The following is a 21,959-nucleotide window of genomic DNA, read 5'->3' on the forward strand; positions in this document are numbered from 1 at the left end:
TTACAACATATAATTCTATTATTTTTAGAGTAGCTTAGAGGGATCTTTTTATTATTATTTTTACAGTAAGACTGGACTGAGGTAGTTTAGGCCACAAAACAAGAAGTTCTGCTGCACTTCATACCAATATTTTGCAAAGGGACAGGAAACGTAGATAAGCCATTCTGCAAAAATTTGTATTCAGAAAGACAGGTACTAAACAACCACTCTTAAGAAAAGAGCTTACATTAGATGTCTGACAGGTCTCTCACCATGGTGATGTTCACTATTATTATCTGTAGTGACAGATAGTCGCTATACAAAGAGTGATAGACGAGCAGTTTATAAACAGTCACTTTCAGTTTGTAGTTGAAAAAGAAAGTAGGACTGAGAATGGAAACCACCACTCTACAGACTAAGCTGTAGAGATCTGCTTTCAAGGGTTTCAGAAGTTTTTAATAACTGGGGTAAACAGTGATTTTTTTGCTACTGCCAAGAGTTGGGCACAGACCTTGCTCAGCACCAGTCCCATACAGACAGTGGGCCAATAAACACAGAACAACCTGCTGCTCTCTTGCTGCCACAAGACTACAACAATGCTTCCAGTATGGCAAGATGCTTACGCTCCCGCAATTTCCTTTTTATGCTGGATTTTCTCAATTCTTATGTGCATAAACCATGCAGTTATTTGTTTTCTCATGATATAGTGTTTATATATTTGCATTCAATGATTTAGCATGGAGGTAACTTTTAGAATGATGATGAATGATGTTTTAAATTACTTTTTTATTATTTCTGTGATATATATATCCTTGATAGACTCATGTAAAGTGCTATCGTTTAATATATATTCAGAAATAATATGATTTTTCAAAAGAAAAAAGAAAATGAAGCAAGCTGACAAAAATGTGCCTACATAAATAATTCCAGAAGTATTCTTAATTAAATTTTGAATTCCAAGTATATAATAGTCAAACACAAGAAGCTAAATTATTTTGTCCTATATTGAAATGTTTGGGATTATAGCTACATCATTTCCGAAGACAGAAACACAATATGTATTCCAGCAGTGTTTCAATCTTGAAAGTAAGTAAAAACATAAATTTCAATATGAAGGAGTTGATAGTTTACGTTTGCAGTAAGAAACTCAGAAATTGAGTAATTTCCATCAAATGTCCTTATTAGGTAAACAGAGTTGGGGTTGTAGAAGAACTTTGATGATATAGGATATAGTCAGTGTCTTAAAGAATCAATGCATCAATCACAAAATTAGTTATTATTACATGCAACTTTATGTATTTTCAGTCTTAACCTACTACAGTCAGAGCTTTAAAATTGAGTTAAGCAGGGCTTACTTGTTTGAGGAAAGTGCTATTCCTTAAGATATTTTATTCAATACAGAAGTCCAGAAGAGCTGGCTATTCATACCTTAAGATTCTGGTGGTGGTCAATGCTACAGTTCAGAACTCAGGTATCAGTTTACAGGAGCAAATCTGTCATGAACATGATGGTGTGACCATCCACTGCAAAATCCTAAGAACTAACCTTTTTGTATCCTGTCTGAAGGGCATCATATAGCAGACCACAGAGCTCTAATTACGATCTGTCTCATTTGCTTGCAGTTTTGAAATGATGCATGTATTTAACCAGTTCTGTAAGGGAGATGTTTAAATAATAATAAAGAAACTAACAGGATTCTTTCCAAATGCAGAACTTTTCTGGTCACACATTCTGTGAGATCAGAAACACGTGATCAAATTTTGTATTAATATTATTTACATACTAGAAACTGATACTCTGTAGTCTAATGCTATTTAAAATACTTAAATATATGTATTTAAAATGCAACTTAAAAAGTTAAAAAGATCCTTTTAAAACCTGCTGAAAGGAAACACTGCAGCCTTTCTAAAATGCTATGTTTCATATTTAAGAAGAAAAAAAAATCTTAAATATTTTATATGCTTTTCCTCCTCCTTCCAACAGGAACAGCTTACAAATTTAACATGAACATTTTATTCTCCCATTGGTTGAGGTGATTTTTTTTCAGTAAGCTCAACCATTATTGAAAGTACTTTTTCTGCTTCTTTATAGTACACCACTGATGCAGACCAACAAACCCCAGATACAAGGCTGGATCATTCTCCAAGAGCTGCCCAAATTCTTGAGTACTTCACTTAAGCAAACAGCTTAGATGGCACCAGGCCTGACCATAACATCTAAAACAAATTAATCAGGCAGGCAGCTATTAATTAATGCTCTCAGTCACTAATAGCTGGCTGATGTAAACTGCAGATTTTACCCAGGCAAAGGTTTTCTCTTCTTCATTATTGTGTTTTAGTAGAGGATAGAGGAACACTGTAGTAACAGGAAAAATTATAACTTTCAATCACTGATCTCAACTATCATAAGCTAAATAATGCAGAAATGATAATTTAAACATGATTTCACTTCTGGGCAGACTGAATTGTAATGAATAAGTAACAGAATATCCTCCAAAGAGCAACGTACTCTATCAAAAATCATGAGTTGTATTTCCTCTTTTATTTTTAGTCCAAAATGTGATTCCAAAGATATTATTAAGTTATAATACCTTAGTCATTTTCAAGCTCTAGGCATTTAAGGTGCTGAATCTTAGATTGCTTTTTATATTCTGCCTGTGCATTTCTTCCTTACTGTATGTTAAGTTATTAATGCTGCCTGCTCCAATTTCCCCTCTACTTAGGAAGATATGACAGAAAGATGAAAGGGGCTACCTTTATCTTGAAAAGCTAAACATACCGTAAAACATGAAACAGTGGAAACTAATAGCGCCTTACCAAGGTAGTTTACATCACTGTAGTCACTGAAAATAGAAGAAACCAGGAACATAACACAAGTTTGGCTCAAGAAATAGCACAATAACATTCCTTGTGTTTTCTAATAGAAAAGCAGTAATATATACTAAGAATAATAACGATCCCTTAATTCACTCTCATCGTAACACTTAAAATTTCAAAAGGTAATTCAATGCAGCAAAAGAATCCATTTTTAAATGTCACATTCTAATTAAACAACAGAGGTTAACCCCTCAATAGAATATTTTGATGAAGTAATCAATGGAAATTTAGTTGGAATCAATCTGAATTTTCATAGCTCTCAATACTTAAACTAAATTTCATCCTGGCAATATTTCTATTGACAACTCTCGCGGTCTTGATAAAAAAAGAAAGGTCCAGGTATGCATCATAAAATCATAGAATCACAGAATCACTTGGGTTAGAAAAGACCTGATCATCACAATTCCATCCTCAGCCTAACCATAGTACCCTAACTCTAAAACTCTCTGCTAAATAATATCTCTGAGCACCGTATTCAAATGGCTCTTAAACACATCCAGGGATGGTGACTCGACCATCTTCCTGGGGAGCCTATTCAAGTATTTAACTACCCTTTCTGAAAATAAGTGTTTCCAAACACCCAACCTAAACTTACCTTGGCACAACTTGAGGCCATTTCCCCTCGTCCTGTCACCTGTTACCAATGAGAAGAGACTTGCCCCGCTCTCACTGTAAGCAACTTTCAGATAGTGGAAGAGAGCAATAAGGTGTCCCTTCAGTCTCCTTTTCCCCGAACAAAACAGCCCCAGCTTCCTCAGCCTCTCCCCATAGGGCTGATTTTCCATGCTCTTCACTATGACCAAAGTACCAATGGTCACATTTCTATCCATAGTTGGAAAGAAAAGTTGCAGTATGTTATATGACAGGCTGTTCTGCATTAAATTGTTTAATATGGAAGAAAAAAGTGAGAACAACTGTTTAATATATTTCTTAACCTATGAGCCACCGAGTGCAATAATGTTTTGTTTGTTCTACATTAACACATATCTAATAAATAGAAAATCTGTCCAGCTAAATTTCAACAGAAAAAAATCACCACAAAACAGTAGCAACAACAACAAAAGTTTGAACCCAAATTCATCTGAAGAGAACTCCATAAACATTTATGTTCATATATTTACAGGAGACTGGCTTCAAGCCCACTTGTTGCAAGTGGCATTTGTCCAGCCACAGGCCAAGAGCAATACTACATGTCTTAAGCCCTTTTGCTTAATTCAGGAAATTGCAAATGGACTGTGAAAGTAAACTTCTCAGTCAACTTCACAGGCTGCGTTTTCACTCCCACAATATTTCAAAAGAAATATTCAGAGCCATTAGTAACACCAAAGGTAAATAAAAATGATGACTTTGGAACAGAAAAAATGCCCTAAAGCGGCTCATTAAACTAAGCACTAAGTGACATACCAGTCTGTATCAGCTTGAATGGGTTTCATGCTGACAGAGCCCAAGGCTCAGGTATCACAATGCCATTTGGTTTGGTTGGAAGCAGTCACGCTTAATGTCAATAAGTGAGCATTAGTCGAGCATCACACACTATGATACACCAAGCCACGTTACCAAACTGTCATTCCAAGAGCAAGGCAAACACTGAGTTCTTCTGCAGGCTTAGAAAGGAGTTTTATGGTTTTCCTTGGAGCACTTGTCATTAATGGTTAACTGAGCCTGTCCCCCTTTGGCTGCTCAGCAAACCTTTGAAAGACATGATGGCTGTGGGTTGCTTTAGGCCAAGGGGAACCATTTGCTGTTCCTCAAGTGCTGGTGACAGGAGCAAGGCTGATTTTATGTGAGAGATTTGCATTAGTTTTATGCTAACAGCTTATTTTTTAATGTCAGGGGAATCAAGCATTGCAAGACAGAACAATAAAGCCACATCTTCCTCAGTAAGGGACTACAGTGAATTACCCTTCTACAGAGGTGAAAACAGTGGTACCTCAGAAACCCCTGTAAGATAAGAGAAGATAAGCAGTAATTTGAAACAGGTGACTATTTTAAACATACTTATTTGTCCACTGGCAGTAAATTGTCTGTATAATTGGTGGGAGGTTTTTTCAGACTGAGATAATTGTTATTTAAAAATTCTGCCAAACGGTTCTGCTATATTGATAATAAAATTTTCTACTTAGCAAACTTGTAACATTTCCTACAAGCCACCTCTGACCTCGTGTCAGTGCTGATGGCAATATTTTTCAGAATTTTCTTTCAAATAGAACCATACAATCAACACAAATTATTTTCCCCATACTGCCAAAGCAAATCAAAGATGTCAGCTCCTATTTGTATCCCACTAGCAGCTCATCTGGAAGATCTGATAGGAAGAGCTTCCCTTTAATTAGTAACAGAAATGCTGATATGAATATGCTGTAATTACACAGGATAAAAATCTACCCATCCAAAACGGTACAATAATATGTATAAATTCAGTCTACTCTGAAAGTCAGCTTAGAAGGCAAATAACTCTAATAAAGACCAGCATGGTCTTTGTGTTATATATACAGCAGAAGGAAGAGGAAAAAAAATGAGTACAGTAATTAATGTGATTACATAGATATCTCTTTTTCATTCAACCTTTTTACTGCTTTCAAACACATCAACTTGCAGGCTTCCTATGTTATTCCTCATTTCAGAAAAATAACAAAACCACTACATACATAAATTTAGAATAATTATAATATATATTTAAGTAATAATTAAGAATGTAAGTAGCAAACATAGTACAAACTCTTGCCACAAAAAGAGAGAGAAAGTGATTAAATCCATTTATGAACAAAAAAGGATTTTGTTAACTGTTCAGACAGCAGATTCTTGAAAAAGAAATATTAGATATCTGTGTATTTCTCTTAATTGGGCTATATGCTAAAACACGTATACTTCTTTCAGAAAACAGAATATTCAGTATTATTCCTAGATATACTGTTAAGTAAATAGTAATGCAAGTTTAGAATGAAAAGATAAATGTGCAACAGAAGAGGAAGTTTCAGTGTTTCCATCTAGTTTCAGTGTTTCCATCTCAGCATGACAGCTTTGCTGATGATTAGTTACCTGTTATTTGCAGTGATTCAGAGTTACTCTGGATGCAAACCCTTATATACTTACTACTCCAGGGAAGATTTAACATTATTAATACAGAAGCATAACTGAAAAAGAGCAGTTGGTATAGAGGATGCTCATGGTGGGAAGTGGAGGAAGATCTGGAATGTACAGTTCCTGGTATCTACCAGAAGGAGTCCATGAATCACTCCCTTAAAAGTCAAAAGTGTCTCTCTACTCATTTTGCTTGTGAAGTAAATTCAGGCCACTAAAAGTAAAACAGTGGCTTTTATTAAAAGAGCTAAAAACAAGGCTGAACATTTCCCAGTTCACTATAATAAGAAGTGTATCGTTATATTATTTTCAAAGTGTAGATGAACAAAACTTCAGCCTTGATAATGTTCCTCCCACTTACAAAAGTACGTTATTTGCAAAGTAGAATCCATCAAATAGTCATGTTGTGTAAACGTCAACTATTCATTAGCTCCCTTATACTGCTCTTCTAAGTATTTTACATTCAGCCCCTGCTGAGCACCTAACAGAAATAACTTATACTTAGCTGAAATATTCCTTTACCATATCAGCAATCTCATTGTTAGGTAGCACAAATTTGGTGGAGCTCACAAGGAATTACATTTGGAACTAATTAAACTATCATGATCATGAACAGAAGATAAAAATGTTCAATGAGTGGACAAAAGAAAACAGAAAAGAAAAACAAACTGATCTTATCTCACTTCTGTGATGCTTTTGGGGAGAAGTAAAATATTATCATCAGAGCAGCAAACATAGACTTGCAATACCAAGCAAACAAAAAATATCGTATATTAATAAGAAAATTATAGAATACAGACAATCAGAATTTGGATTTTTGATTTATATAGCTTGACTATCCACTTTCTAGATTACCTGACATTTTTCTGACCTCTAGCACATGGCATTCAGTATTTTGTAGCACATATGGGCAAGTACATTATACATTAAATGATCTAAGAAGACTATGGAAACACATTTGTCTTCCCTTTATTTCATTTCTTTCAGAAATGGCAGGTATTCACAGTATACTCCACTAATCCTTCAAAAACAAGAGGATTCAGAAGACCTCAGTGAGCACCTCCCCATTACAGCAACCTCCTTTCTCTGGTTACCTATTCTCTTAAGAACTTTGAAGACGTCAGCCAGAAAAACATGGGAACTTTCTTGGCAATAGGCATAAGTATGGAGAGTATATTACCAGGGGAAATAAATAAATAATAAATAAATAACCACAAGCAGAAACCATGTCCAACAGTGATTTTCATCAAAATATCCTCAAAGACGATCTTATTTTGCATGGACAGGCAGCAATAGCTACACATAAATAAAAGCAAGAATCCAACCACGACAAGAAGCAAAACTTCTGTGTACATTATGAAACAAAGTCTGAAATCAGTGAAGCAATAAAGAGAAATACATCCTGTTTCCTATGTGACACAGGTGCATGCTCACTGCTTAAACGTGGCATGAAGAGCAGTAACACAGAAAAGGAAGAGAACACAATGACGAGAAAATTATTTCTATGTATGTAGTACATTTTTACTATCCTTCTCAACAGGGCTTTTGTCATCCTATAGAAGTAAGGCATAATCTACAGATGAATCATGCAGCTGTGCATATTTGGCTCAAAGGTGTGTCAGCTTGTATTTGTTGGAAAGTCAGCCAGCAGGCACACATCGGGGTTGCCTGGGATGGGATCGATACCGACGTATGTTAAAAAGAGCAAGCAAATCTGTGTGGGCTTGCATCTCCATACAGCTTGGTGCTTGCAGTGTGCCTACTCTAACTACAGTGTTCAGTGTTTCTTCTCTTGTTTATTGACTTCACAGGGTTGCTCTTAGTGTTAACATGCCTATATCCCATTTTTTAGAATATATTCATATCCCATTTTTAAGTTAAAATCGAGTTTGCTGAAACTCCAGGACAGGAGTACAATGTAATAGAAAATGGTTACACTTTGGATGATTTCCCTTCAGCAAAAACAGCACTTTTCTCTTTCTATAATAATAATAAAAGAATTACAATTAAATAGCTTTTAGTCTATCATCTGTGCAGAATATTAAATCATGTTTCAGCTTTTATTTGTCTCAGTCATTCAAATACAGTTAGAATAATAAGAGTATATAGGAAACAATAATAATAATAATAATAATCCAATGGGAGAATTTACTGTCAGAGGACGTTGGAACTGTTAATGTGATAGATGCTGTAGAAACAAACACCAATAAAGGAATATGTTTAAATCTTCCTAGAAATTTTTATTACGTATTTCAGTGATGTTTCAGCTCCAAATTCATTCCTGTGTGCCCCCTCCTGTAACCCCTTCATTTCTTATCCACCTTCCTTCTGTAGATTTCCTAGCATGCACTTCATCTAGAGTTCTCGTTTTCCCTGAAAGTATAATTGCAAAACTGAGGAAAAGAAATAAAAAATAATAGGAAAACTCCATATGCAGCAATTCAATGCCTAGCAACCTGTGATAGACTGAAGGAAGAAATCACAAATTATCTGCAAGAGGCAGTTGGAACTAGGGCTTGGGGTAAACAGACACACAAACAACGTGTCAGCCATGATAAAGAGTGTAAATTTGAACAGATGTCACTTCCAGTGCAGCAGCAGGCAGATTAAACAGAATTGGATTTGGATGAAATCCAAGGAAGAGCAAGAAAATATGATGCTTTCACCCAGAGCTCTCATAGAAATCGAATCTCCAGAACCTCTTTTCTTTAGTAATCATAACTGAGCATGGCTAAAAAGAGGAAGAGATTTTAAGAAAGCCGGTTTGCAACTGTATTGATTACCCACACATACCCATACATAAATATTGCCTTACAGGAAAAGAAGAAAAAACACCAATCTGTTATGAACAGAAATTGCTAAATAAGTAGTCTTCAAGTTTTAATAATTTATGGTAGTATCAATTTCATCAACATACTACTAGTGCTCAATGAATCTGTGATAATAATAATACCTCTGTGAAACAAGAAATAATGCTGAAATTCTCCAAACTAAGTAATAGTCATTACAAATATTTTATGTACATACTATTTCTTGAATAACTCTAAGTACTACCATTCTGTGCATGTATATTTTAAATCAAGGTTTCTTCTTACTTGCATCGAACAGCTCATCAAGTTTAATATACAGTCCCAAAGACTCTAATGTCTCCTTGATGTTGAATGTCAATTAATGAAACAAAACTTCATTTCAGTGGCCATAAGATTAATAAAGTAATAAGCAAAAGAGTTCTGATGTGTTCCCTTCATAATTATTCTATTAATTTCTAACCATATGAAGACAAGAAAAATAAATTCCAATAGACTGCCAGCTGTCTATACTCACACACCATAGAATTAAGAAAATAACACCTAAAAATCCAGTGCAAATTCTGAATTAACCTGCCATCACAACCTCCATTGTTACTTTTCACTATTAGGTACAAATAAAGAAAGGAGAGAAACCGAATTCTGCCAAGTTCCAAAAGAAATAAAAGAAATGACAAACGTAGATTACCAAAACAACTCTATTTTCTAATATTATTACTGAAATTAACTCAATTGCATGACTCAGGATTACTTCTCTAGTTTCTTAGAGACCTACTTTCAGCATGACTCACAGAAAAGCATAGGATACTTGTATGAAAGAAAAATCAACGTCAAGTCACTTCTAAAATTAATTAATATCAAATTGTTAGTTAATGCTAAGCTTTGTGTGGAACAGATAAAAATCACGCTCATTCTTTAATATGCACAACTGATGCCGTTGTATTTCCACACATCTGAGAGCATTTTGTGTTTGTTATCCCATATTTCAAGCTGAAATGTTGCAGACTTTTTCTAAGTCTTTCATACAAGCCTACGAAATTAAAATGCACTACTTGTGTCAAACACATCAAAATCACTGTTTGTTTATTTTTAAGGTGATAATAAAAAAGATTAATGATACTGCTGGATAATGAAACAATCTGCCGCAAGGCAGGCTGCAGAATATAGAGTGCGGCTCTAGCCACAGTCCTAAGAAAAACTTCGGTTTTCTCCCAGACACATTTAGAAGTCTATTTCATTATCAGGTGACATTTTTGCATTTAAAAGAGAGTTGATTTTCATGCAGTGCTTAAAGGTCAAATAGTTAATCTACATCTGTAAGGAGAGCATTTTCCTCTGAAGAGATTTCTAGAGGACATCAAATCATTAAGAGCCATCAGACGCTACAAAAATTCAAATCTTTCAGAGTTTCTATGACAAAAACTTACATTAATCCCAAAGAAACTACATCTAGCTCAAAAAAATAAAGAAAGAAATAAATGAATAAATCAGATATCACACGGCATAAAAAAGTAGCAACTTCTATAGTTTATAGAGATGTAAAACGTTTTAATATGATTAATTCAGAAGAAACATCTTATTTTATGTGGACTTTGGCCAAATTTCATCATACATATTCGCTAACTCTTTTCATTTCCAAGTGGAAAAAAACTAATGGTAAGCTGTTTTAACAATAGGAAGTTGAACTTACCTTGCTATGAAGTGCTGAAATCTTCACTGGCACATTCTTCATGTATCCTTCAGTCTTCAAGTCATGTGGCATAAAACCCCTCAGTTTCTCCTGAAGGGGATAAAAAGAGAAAAGCAGTCACAAATGAGGAAAGTGTAGATTTAGCTGCACATAAACCTTTTTTCTTCTTCTTCTTCTTTCTTTTTCCATTTATTCAACATATTAAATCCATTTCTTAACTCCCTAAGAAATCAGACACTTGTCCTGCACACAGTGGCTTCAGAATTTTGTTGGGGACACTTCAAATAACAATGAAATAGTGAATTCCAGGAAGTAAAGACAAGTAATCTCAAAAAAGATATTTGGCTTTGACAGTTATTGTCTTGAAAGAAGGCTATTCAACCTATCATTTTAGAATGGGATTCAAAAGAATTGATTTTATATTCCTAGCTCTGACACAAACTTGTACAAGAACTTTTTTTATCAGTTTCTTATTTATAATAGGGACTATTACAGTGTGGGTAGTAATACCTTTTCTGGCCTTTTCCACAGACTGGTCTGTGCGACTGTGTCAACACAGGAACATTATATAGAAATATACTCATGCGTACACATAAACAAGAGAACACATATTGGTATTTTATTCTCACTTCAAGCCAGTACAATGACTTTATAGAACAAATGAAGGGAACAGCAAAATCAAACAAACAAACAACAACAAAACAAAAAACAACAACAAAAAAAACCCCCACACAATGTATTTAAACTAAATGAGGGTAAGATGAGAGTAAGATGGAGATCAGAGATAAGAAAGAAATTCTTAACTCAGAGGGTGATCATGCACTGAGAAAATGTGAATGCCCATCCCGAGAAGTGTTCCAAACCAGGATGCAGCTGTGAGCAACCTAGCATAGTGGGAGGTTTGGAACTGGATGGGCTTTAAGGTTCCTTCCAACATAAAGCCCTGAACCATTCCATGATTCTACAAATGCAAGTTTTGAACTTCACAACATGTGAAAAGCTCTTATGTTCTTGAAAGGAAGGTAAGGCTGTGAATTACATGAGTACTAAGTCTTCTACAAGGACAGCCGATCGTATCTTTCTGCAAGTACATGACTGCACTGTTCATGAAGTTTTTGCCTCTGAAGGAAACTTGAATGAAATAAAGTAAGAGAGAAAGTGAGAAAAAAAGAATCCAATGAAAACTAAGAGGGTGTATTATACAAGGTACATCATACAGGCAGTGCTAAAAAATAAGTGTTTGAAAATAATTATTCAAGCCACAGAAAAATAATTCAGCTGCCTGGTCTGTATTCCTTATTGACAAACTCACCTTGACAGTGACATTGTGATTTCTATCTGAGCTTCAAATTGAAGTAATAGTACATACATTTTTAATTTCCATTCCCTTTTCAACTAATCTAGAATAAATCTCAATAATTCCTTTGTCTTTCTTGCTTTCAGACCCAGGAATAAAAAATCCATAGTGTATAGGCTTTGATGCTTTTTGTTTTCATGATAACTGACTTTAATTACAATTTTGTTTGCCAGGTCTCTTCAATGAAATTTAAAATGCAATTACTTTCCACTCAAATACACACAGTAATGTGAATTACTTACATTTTGATGTAATTAAGGTAAAACTAATAATATAAAAAACATTTTTGAATGTCTCTTGACAAAATATTATTATTTATTCTGAATTCTTGCTTGATTCATCATCGTAGGTGTTTTTACTGCACCTAATGATCAATTTTATCATTATTAGACGTAGAACTGTTGAAAGAATATTTGCTAAACAAACTTATCTTCCCAATTACTTTAAACAACCTGAAGCAAACTTTTCTCCTCTTCTAATTAATGCCCTATGCTTCTATATACAGTCACTCCTGTCTCAAATTTTAATTTGAACAGATTCTTTGGAGGAGAATCAAAATTCCAGATCTGGGTCACAGAGAGAACATGGACCCATGGAAAACTGTGCCTTACTTCCTGTGTTCTCTTTATGAATCAGCCTGTTACCATACATAGTTCAGTTTGGTTGTAGAGTAACATCCAAAACAGGTTTAGGGTCATCTGAGATCTGAGTTAAGAAAGGACTGTGAAAGAGACCTAGGTGGTATCCCAAATTCCTGACATCCAGGTAGACTTAAGTTTTGGGTATGAATTTGTTTGCAGTGGAAGAGTGAATATATAATATTATGCAGCACAGGCCATCCAGCATGTAATACAGTTCTTTATTTCTAAAGATATTTCTAAAGATAAAAATATTTCTTTCAGAAAATTATTTGTCTTTTGGTCTTGTCAACTTATTTTTTTCTAACCTGTCTTCCTTACAAGTACATTTTTTACTGCAAAAGACTAAATTGTTTTGAAAGCTCATACCACAAAAAAACACGTTGTCTTTTCCTGAGCTTAATGGAGATAAACATTCTACCTCCACCTTTTGATCATTTTAAGACCTGCCCTTTGGAAGGCTTGCAGAGCTAAAATTCGTAACTGAAAGCACTGGTGGATTTAGACTAAATCAAGTTGACAGTCTTTTCCGTTCCCTCAAATTTTTAGTAGACCATCCCTAGGGATTAAGGATGCAGCTCCACACAAATGTCATAAATCTAAATTTTTAGTTGTCTCAGTCCTCCCATTTTCTCTGTTCTTCATCCTCTTGCCAAGATCTACTTTTTGTTCAGCAGTCTTCCTGATTTGGCTCGCCACTGGATTGTGAAGGTCCCTGCTGTTTTATGATGAGTTTAAGCTGCTCTTTGCTCCCATCTGCCCATGCTGCAGGCTTCCCCTTTCTGCCTTTCAGACAGCACAAATAATTATGAGACCAGCAGATAAGCCAGACAGAGGAGAAGATTCAGCTGAGAACCACATTAAAGGCAGCCCAAACTCAAGATCAGTTTTCAATCTTGTGCATAATCAGATATCGATAACATAACGAGATTATCTAAAACAAAAATACCAAAACAGAAAAAAAAAAAAAAAAATAATAATAAAAACATTCTATTTAAACTTCAGAAACTATAAAATTTGAAATTGCAACAGAAGACTTGTTATACAAATTTCTCTCTCATCAGGTTTAAAAAGAATGTCAAAACAAATTTCTCAATCAATGGATTCTTCAGTGACTACATAGGCTTTTTGAGCAACATAACATAACCAACTTCAAGACATCGTTCCTTGTCAGGAAGTTAATAGTTATTAATAGCACACTGTTGAGTGAATTTTTTATGATGATAAATAAACAGCACAAGGGCTAATTTACTTCTGATTACAGCATTTTTCCTGGTGAAAGTATGAAAGAAAATATAGAAGTCTGTTTTCTCTGTAAGATGTAACATGAGTAGAATCATATAGAATCAGAGAACCATAGAATGGTTGGGTTGGAAAGGACCTTAAAGCTCATTTGTTTCCACCCCCCTTGCTATGGGCAGGGTCACTTTCCAACAGACCAAGTTGCTCAAAGCCCCATCCAACCTGGCCTTGAATAGAGATGTCTCTAACTCACACAATTCATTGCTTCAGCCCTTATAAATGCAAGTGAAGCCATCTCCTGCCAATCTGTCAAAGCTGATCTTTTGACAACAAAGACTTAAAACATTCCATGTCATTAAGACCATGCTCACAACATTAAATTTCTCATGCAAAGAATTAAAAATAAAATAAAATAATTATTTTCTTTCTAATTAGCATGCACAAACTAATACCAAATACATTTCTATCACTATCACTGGCTCCAATACTTCACAGCAATAACTATAGTGTGTTCACTTAAGGCATCTCTTCTGGTTTTAAAGGTCATCAGGGTTTAAGAGGCATGTTCTATACTTAAAAAGGTTTCCTCACATATTAGACCTATTACCGGATCTCATTATATTTTCCATATATGAAGTATGTCTCTAAAAGTTTACATTAAATTTTAAATGGCTAGAATTTTGAAAGGTCAAATAAATAATGAGGTATTGCACTGCCACAGGAAATATATTCGCTATTTTGCCATAAGGTTTCCTAAATCGGTGACTTCTGGAAGAAAATTCTTTGCTGTATTGACTTACTGCATTAAAATCTTATCATGCCTAGCCTTTTACAGAATATACAATACAAAATCATGTCAGACAGAAGCATGACAAAACCTGAAACAATGCTTTAGTCTTGATAACTTTTCGCAAAACGGGGGTGTGCCTAAATACGTAAGATTACCACCAGAATGCGTACAATACATTGTATAAAATTCATTTGTGTCTGTGTGTGTTAGTCTTTTTTGTCTTGTTCATTGAATGACAATGGTGGAGAGTAAAGTCAGGTCAGGACATTTGTTAGCCTTTTGGCGTATGTTTCATTGATCTGCCTCTCTTGGGGAATCAGCCTCACCCAGATACAGCCACACCTGTCTTATATAGTGACACAGTTGCTTTTGTTTCATAGCTCACATACCATTGCATTAGCTTGCAGCTATGTAATCCAGAGCTCAGAATCTTGTGCTAAACATCATGTCTTAACTATCTCAAAATTGAGATGCTATGAAAAGATGACGGAATGCATTGACACTGATGTCTAGTAATTTAAATCAGGCTTGGAGAAGCCTTAGACAAAAAACATTAATGATACCAGGGCTGCTCTGAAAGTAATCTCTCCTATTTCATGATGTTGATGCACAATGTCAGAAGGAGATGGTGGTGGCATGAGAGCAGAGGCTGAACCTTTCCACCAAAATTCTATTGTATTTGGTTACTATGTGACAGATGGCAGCAGAGGGACAGTCTCTCAGAATAGACTTATGTGGAAGTGCAGATGGAGCAAATGGGTGGGACTGAATTCCCCCATGCAGAAAAAAAAATGACACCCATTGACATCCATCAGTGTTTGCTGAATATTTATGGAGAACAAATAGTGGATGTGCGCACAGTGAGGTGGTGGGTGGTGCATTTCTGCAGCAGTAACAGTAACCTGAAAGACAAGCCAGGGTTTGGATTGCCATGCACAGCTGCCACACCACAAAATGAAGTGCGTCTCACCTGTGCAAGTAGGCAGATAGGGGTCACTGTGTTGAAAAATACGGCTTTATAACTGAGAATTTTCTCTATCAGATGGTGTTATTGTGCTCTTTGCACCTATTGTCTTTTCTGGGAAAATAAATAGGAGGCATTACTTTTGAAGAAACTGATGCATAAAAGAATAAATAGGCAGGGACTTGAAATGTCACTCTCTAACTGCCCATTCTAGAGCTGTTGCTGGGCTCATTATTCTTGCTGGAGACTTTCTCAAACTCCCCTGTGCCCTGCTCTGCTATACTGGAGGAGTAAAATGAATGTAGATTTTAATAATTCTGTATTAAATACTTTAATTTTCTTTGTTGTTAAATGCAAGCTACATTTGAAATAAAAATGATCACCAATCCCATCTGAATTCTCTAAGGACCAAGCTAAATATTCTTAGGACACATTTATTTATTATTTTTATTTTATATATATAAATATTTTTTTTCTCCAATTGTTACACAAAAACCATGCAAGCAAGTACCTGGACTCTTTAATAAAATGTTTGACTCTATGGATGGTTTTACAACACAGGAAGCTAAGTACCTGTTTGACCAGTTTGGTGGTCAAACCAATCATCCTCTCTTTTGCCTTCCCCATCAATTATCTCCAGAAACAACTCCCTGCACAATTGAAATCATCTCAGAGTAACTCATCAGTAAGACACTGACGATCACATTAGGTTGCATGAAATTAAGTAAGCATTTCAGTATTTAATCATTTCTGAGAATGTACTGCTTTGAATATTAAAAATATATACCCGAGAAAGAAAAGCCTTGTTATTAACAAAATCATCATTATGAAGCACCATAATCAAAGGTGGTTCTCTACTGAACATCCAGAGAGCAATTTGCACTGGAGCTGTCAACTGGAGTTGACTCCAGAAAGAAACCTTTTCCAAGTCTGTGGTTGTTTGAAACGAAAAGCAGAAGTCCCACAGTTTTTCTACCTCAAAAGCATTTAGATACCCCAAATTTCACAATTTCATAAGGCAAATATACTTCATTTACTACCTATAACTTTTACATTTTTTATACTTCCAGTGTAACTATATGAACAGTTTAACTTTCATAAAACTTTTTACTTGTTAGGGCTGTTAGCTTTACAGCAGGATAACAAAAATTCAATTCAGCTTTCTGTTTTATTTTCATTTTCTTTAATAATTCTCAGTAGGAAAATTCTTTTATGTTGTGTTTCTTTGCTATAATTGTGTAGAAGAGCCTTGAGGCAAATTAGAAATATAATAATCAATAACACAGTTTTATTAAGAGATTGAATTTAGACAGACAAGCAAGCTGAACAATAATGTACCAATTTATCCTGCTACTTGGCTTTCTACAGAAGATTTATTCAGAAAGATGCTGAGTGAGGTAAAAAATAAGTTCATATTGGTGAACATCAGGTTTACTTCTTTGGAACTATTCATAACTATTATCTTTTTTTATTATTATTATTTTTTATTTTTTTAAATTTTGCCTTAGTTATGGCATATGAGACACGACACTTTATCAATTAATCAGATTTTCTATAATCACAAGGCTGGCTACTCAGAAATCTTGTCATATGGCAATTTCTAAGAAGTATCAACCCTTACATAAATGGCCTATACAAAGCCACTTAATAAATTACTTGTGGATGATGCAGAAGGAAGAGTAGAAGAGATCCAGACCTTCACCTTTTACTATATGATGACATTCAGGGAAATTTTTTGGAGAAGGATGTAATCAAATTATTGAATTGACTAAGCAGAAATAAGAGACTAAATGAAATATGTTTGGCATTATCATAAGAACAATAAATATCAGTATCCTCAAATATTTTGTTCCAGGTATCTTGACAACAAGCCACACAACTGAAGGCTCAGTCTCAGTGGTGATGTGAAATTTAATACACGGCAGCCTGGATGTACGAAGAAGGCCTCATCCTGGCCATAGGAAGCTAACAAAAGTCTCATACTTCTACAGAGCAGAAAGCTTGCACTTGAAGGGACTAGTTAAGGCTCAGTCCTAATACCACCACCTTTTGCCTCTACTGTAGCATGAAGGGTTGCCAAAAGGGGTGCCAGATCCCTGGTGAGATCAGATGGGCTGGGCTGATGTGAGGACATCAGAAAGCAAAGGAAATGCAAATAAAGGCACATCCCACATTACCCACAGAATATAGTGCTAGGGCACCCTGGCCTCCAGAAGACTTGCCGGTAGTTTTTCATACCTCCCAGCTCTCCAGAACCTACTCTGCCACTGCCATAAATCTTTGCTTTGTCTATGAGACTTTCTGCTTTGTTCTGGCCGCCCTTTCTACACTGAGACAGCACCACAGTCATCACAGAACAGCAAAGAGTTGAGCCTTCAATCAAGCTATCTCTCACTGACATAACACATTTAATCACAAGAAAGTTAAAAGAAAATATGCAAAGAGGTATTGCCTTTTCTCCTCTTTCAAGTCTGAAATAAACATGAACAAACTGTCTCACACTATGCCAGACCTGTCTAAATAGATCTGTATCTTTGGAAGAAAAAAGCTGATGCAAAATAGGAGAGACATAAATGGAATTAGATAAATAATGCTCCAGAGAATGTTGATTTTATTTTATAACCCAAGTGATCAAATATATGAAAGAAATTTAATCAAAAGAAAGGTGTGGTTTGAACTAACATTTCTTTGACCTTTAAGAGTCTGTGATTAACAGAAACTTCATTAAAAGCTGCAATCAATACTTGAATGCTTAAAGCAGTTTCTAGGTGATCACATTTTAAACTAATGTAACACAAACCCATAATGAATGTTTGCTACAGAGATTTCTCTCCGCACATGCTCAACCATATCCAACTTTCATTCTGGTAGTCTCTAGGTCAGTCCTTCCATATTCTCACAGTTCTAGACACAATAGTTACCGCAAAAACTGTCCAGACAAATTTCAAGAAAGATTATGTAGTAATTTTCTTAGTAAGCTCTTAGAGTAACGTTTTATTCCACCATTGTTCCAAGTTACCTTACTTATAGAACACTGCATAAAGCAAACATGTCCTTCCAAGTGCATCTACTGATAAAGTTCTAAATCCTTTTTTTTTTTTTAACTGAGGAAAACCATGCAACTTGATCTTAGCACAGAGCCTGCATTGGATTGAGAGGTAGAAACTGAAGTTACCTTGTCCAATATATACTGAAGTTAAAAGCTTAACTGCATTTTCAGAAGACATTCTGTTAAGTATAGAATAGTACCATTGGGTAACCACAAGAAAATCCTTATTTTTTTGTTAGCTCTTGAATAGCAGAATTACTCGATGACTTTTTCCTGTTTCCTTTCTATGCCGATCATCAATGTTGTTTCATTTCCATCTTCAGCGCTCCATCACTAAGGCATATGGTATACCACTGGCTGTATGTAAAAAAATTTTGTCCAATTTTTTTTACATCTAATCTAGAAAATTCAAAGCCAGAGTTCTGACAAATGACTCACACAATCAGCTAAATTAGGGTACTCCAGTTGGTTTAACTGGCAACTTTCGAGCATGCAAAACAAAACAGCAAGGTTTTAATGGTTTAAAACCTCCAAAGTGAATCATAATACAAAATGTATTGCTCATCAGCTGGCATAGAAACCAAGGAATGCCATATGCTTTCAGTTTCATTTCTGTTGTTTATCTTTAGTACCAAATCCTAATGCAATACACTTTCTATTACTTTTCCATGTCAGGGTTTTTTTAAAATGTGTAAAGGGGTCAGAAAAAAAAAACAAACGAACAATATTGGTTTCCACAGTCACAAGCCAATACAAGCTCTACTAATTCCAGGGCAGCTGAGAGCTATGAAATATTAATTTATTTTTTTTCCCCATGCATGAGTTAAAGCCCATAGATAACAACACAGTCAAAATACCTGTTTGGACAGCTACCTATATACTTTATGCTTATTTTTAGACCAATTTGAACAGAATATCAATAAGTCAAAAACACAGATTAACAACTCAAGATTTAAAAATTGAATAGTTCAAACCTACATGTGTAAATATAGGTTACTTAGCTGGTGGAAAAAGGAAATTCCCATTAAGCAATGCTGCACTTACAGTACAGAAGGAATTACAGTGCCTTGGTGACAGTGACTCTCCATCTTGCAAAGCAAGAAGTCAATACTTATGAAAACTCAGTTTCCATCTAACATAACTCAGAAGTTCCCATATCCCAACCAGGATGCTGGTGTTTGCTTTCACTTTGTTCTACTCTCCTACAGACAAATATCAATGTTGTAGAACTACATCTAAGATTAACTTAAAGACTTTGCAGTCAAAAAAGATGAAGAAACAAATACAGTCAGAGAAAATTTGGAGGTTTCCTTTGTCTGTAAATTATCCTTTCAGTCACTGAATTATTCCTCTTTATAAGCTACTGGACTTTCCTTCTTCACGACAAGCTGTTTTCATAAGTACGTAATCATTTCGTAAATGGTGCTAATAACCATCAGGTGACTTTAGAGGTTTCCTGTGTTATCATAATCATCCTGTCAACTATAACTGTTTTGAATAATCACTGATCAATGCATCGAAAAACTAGAAGAGCTTCAAGATCAGGTTTTAAAGGAATGGATTTCTTTTCCTCTCAACTTCTGGAATCTTCAGAAATGACTCATTTCGCATGCATTTCTGCTATCCACCTAATGGAAGGCATTATATTGCTTCCTTGCTCCCCTTACTATTTATACAGTACTTTCCCTGATTCTAATGCAAACTCTTTCGGTCTTCTGCCTTCTCCTGGACCTGAACTACACCCACTATGAACAAGTAACATGCTGCAAAATGACATGATAAGAGCTCAGAGAAGGCAGTTTGCCAGCTGGCTGCTGTCCTAGAAACTGGGAGAACGACAGAAGGCAGCACATCGAATTGCTAACAAGAAATATGGCTGAAGACAGAAAATGCAGCTTAATAGAGATGCTGTAAAAATTAAAGCAGGAGAAAGAATGAATTGGGTGAATTTGATTATCACTGGGGAAACAGTCACCTAAAACTGCACTCAAACACTAGATCAAACTCTAGAAATTCAGTTTGACTCAGTAAAATAACAGTTGTCTGGTAAGGAAACTGGAAGAGATGATTGACCACAGGCAGTTCTGTCTATTTGGATGATAGAAAGCTGAAAGATACGCAGCTGAACACAGAGAAAGAAGAGTTAAAAAACAAAGCAGATTTTGCTGAAGAGAAACACATTAATTATCTTCCAGAGAGAATTAAGTCCCTGCAGTCTTAAAACACTTTGAACACAGTTTCACTGGGAGAAGGTCAGAGAAGCAACTGCTTTGTTCTCATTTAAGAAAAAACAAAACAACCCAAAACAAAAAAACAGGAAAGACTCCAGGGAACCATATAGTCACTAAATTGTCTGTTTTATTTTAGAAAAAGCAATTAGAAATAAAAATTAAAGTGCAATTAAAACACAAACCCCAGCACTCCTTCATATATCTGGGAAGTATTCCTCAATTCAATAACTATATTTGCCAAGTATTGATTAATATTTAGTAAATAAAAAGCAGACTGAGAGGTAAAATTCTTTTCGAGGAGGGGGAATATCTGCAGACAAAGATGTCTTTAAAAAGAAGTTGCTAGAGGTTTCCCAAAGATTTAGAGCCTCATAGTAAAATGTCTTGCCTTTGATTATTTTAAATAAAACATCAGTCTTAATATTCTTGAAGCTCATGACACAGCATTCTCTGCAGCTTTTACAATGTTCTCCAATGCCAGCTTTAAGGCCATTACCTAAGAACAATTTGTCTTGATATGAATGTGCTCAGGCGTAGATTAAAGTTTAATTAATCAGATTAATATTTTTCAGGACAGCCTTTGAATGGGCAGTCTACATAAATATTTTTTCCTACATGTATATAATTTTAAAACTAAATTTCAAATAGTGAAACAGGAATGCAATACCATGAAGACATATCATTCCTAAATAGATCTTAAATTGACAATATCCAAACTTAGGCAGCATAGGAACCTTGGAAAGTTTTGATTTACTTAAAGTACTCCAATATCTAAGTTTGAGCAGAAGTTAACTTCTTAGGGGAAAATTTAATTATTCCTTTAATGCCCTCACAGCTGTAGAAATTATCAAGATCTTTGGCAGTTTTTCAACTCCCTTCACTTAAAATTGACACTCGCGGTCTGAATTTATTTAAACTCAACTTCTGTCTAAGTGGACAGAATCACAGAACATTTGAGGTCTTCAGGAATTGCTTCCTGATCTCTGTCTTGTGACCAGCAAGTGAACCTAAGGGAATGACATGGAACTGTGATAGGGGAGGTTCGGGCTGAATATCAGGAAATAAATGTTCACCAAGAGGGTGAACAGCCTTCCCAGGGAGGTGGTCATTGCATTCATCTTGCCAGAGTTCAAGGTGCACCTGGACAACACTCTCAGACATATGATCTGACTTTTGGGTGGTTGGACAGGGAATGAGGGGTTGGACTCAATAATCCTTGTGGGTTTCTTCCAACTCAGGATATTTCATCATTCTA

At 35.3% G+C, this 21,959-nt stretch overlaps 1 protein-coding gene across 1 annotated transcript in view; it reads right to left on the reverse strand.

Moving 5' to 3' along the window:
• Positions 1-21,959, reverse strand: part of TENM1 (teneurin transmembrane protein 1) — an 813,967-nt gene that overhangs the window by 627,537 nt on the left and 164,471 nt on the right. Inside the window, exon 3 of the mRNA XM_072336858.1 lies at positions 10,434-10,523. The gene's annotated coding sequence lies outside the window, so the exon portion shown is untranslated. The remainder of the gene's footprint in view (positions 1-10,433; positions 10,524-21,959) is intronic.

This window comes from Excalfactoria chinensis, chromosome 4 (genome assembly GCF_039878825.1).
Source record: "Excalfactoria chinensis isolate bCotChi1 chromosome 4, bCotChi1.hap2, whole genome shotgun sequence".
Taxonomy (NCBI): domain Eukaryota; kingdom Metazoa; phylum Chordata; class Aves; order Galliformes; family Phasianidae; genus Excalfactoria; species Excalfactoria chinensis.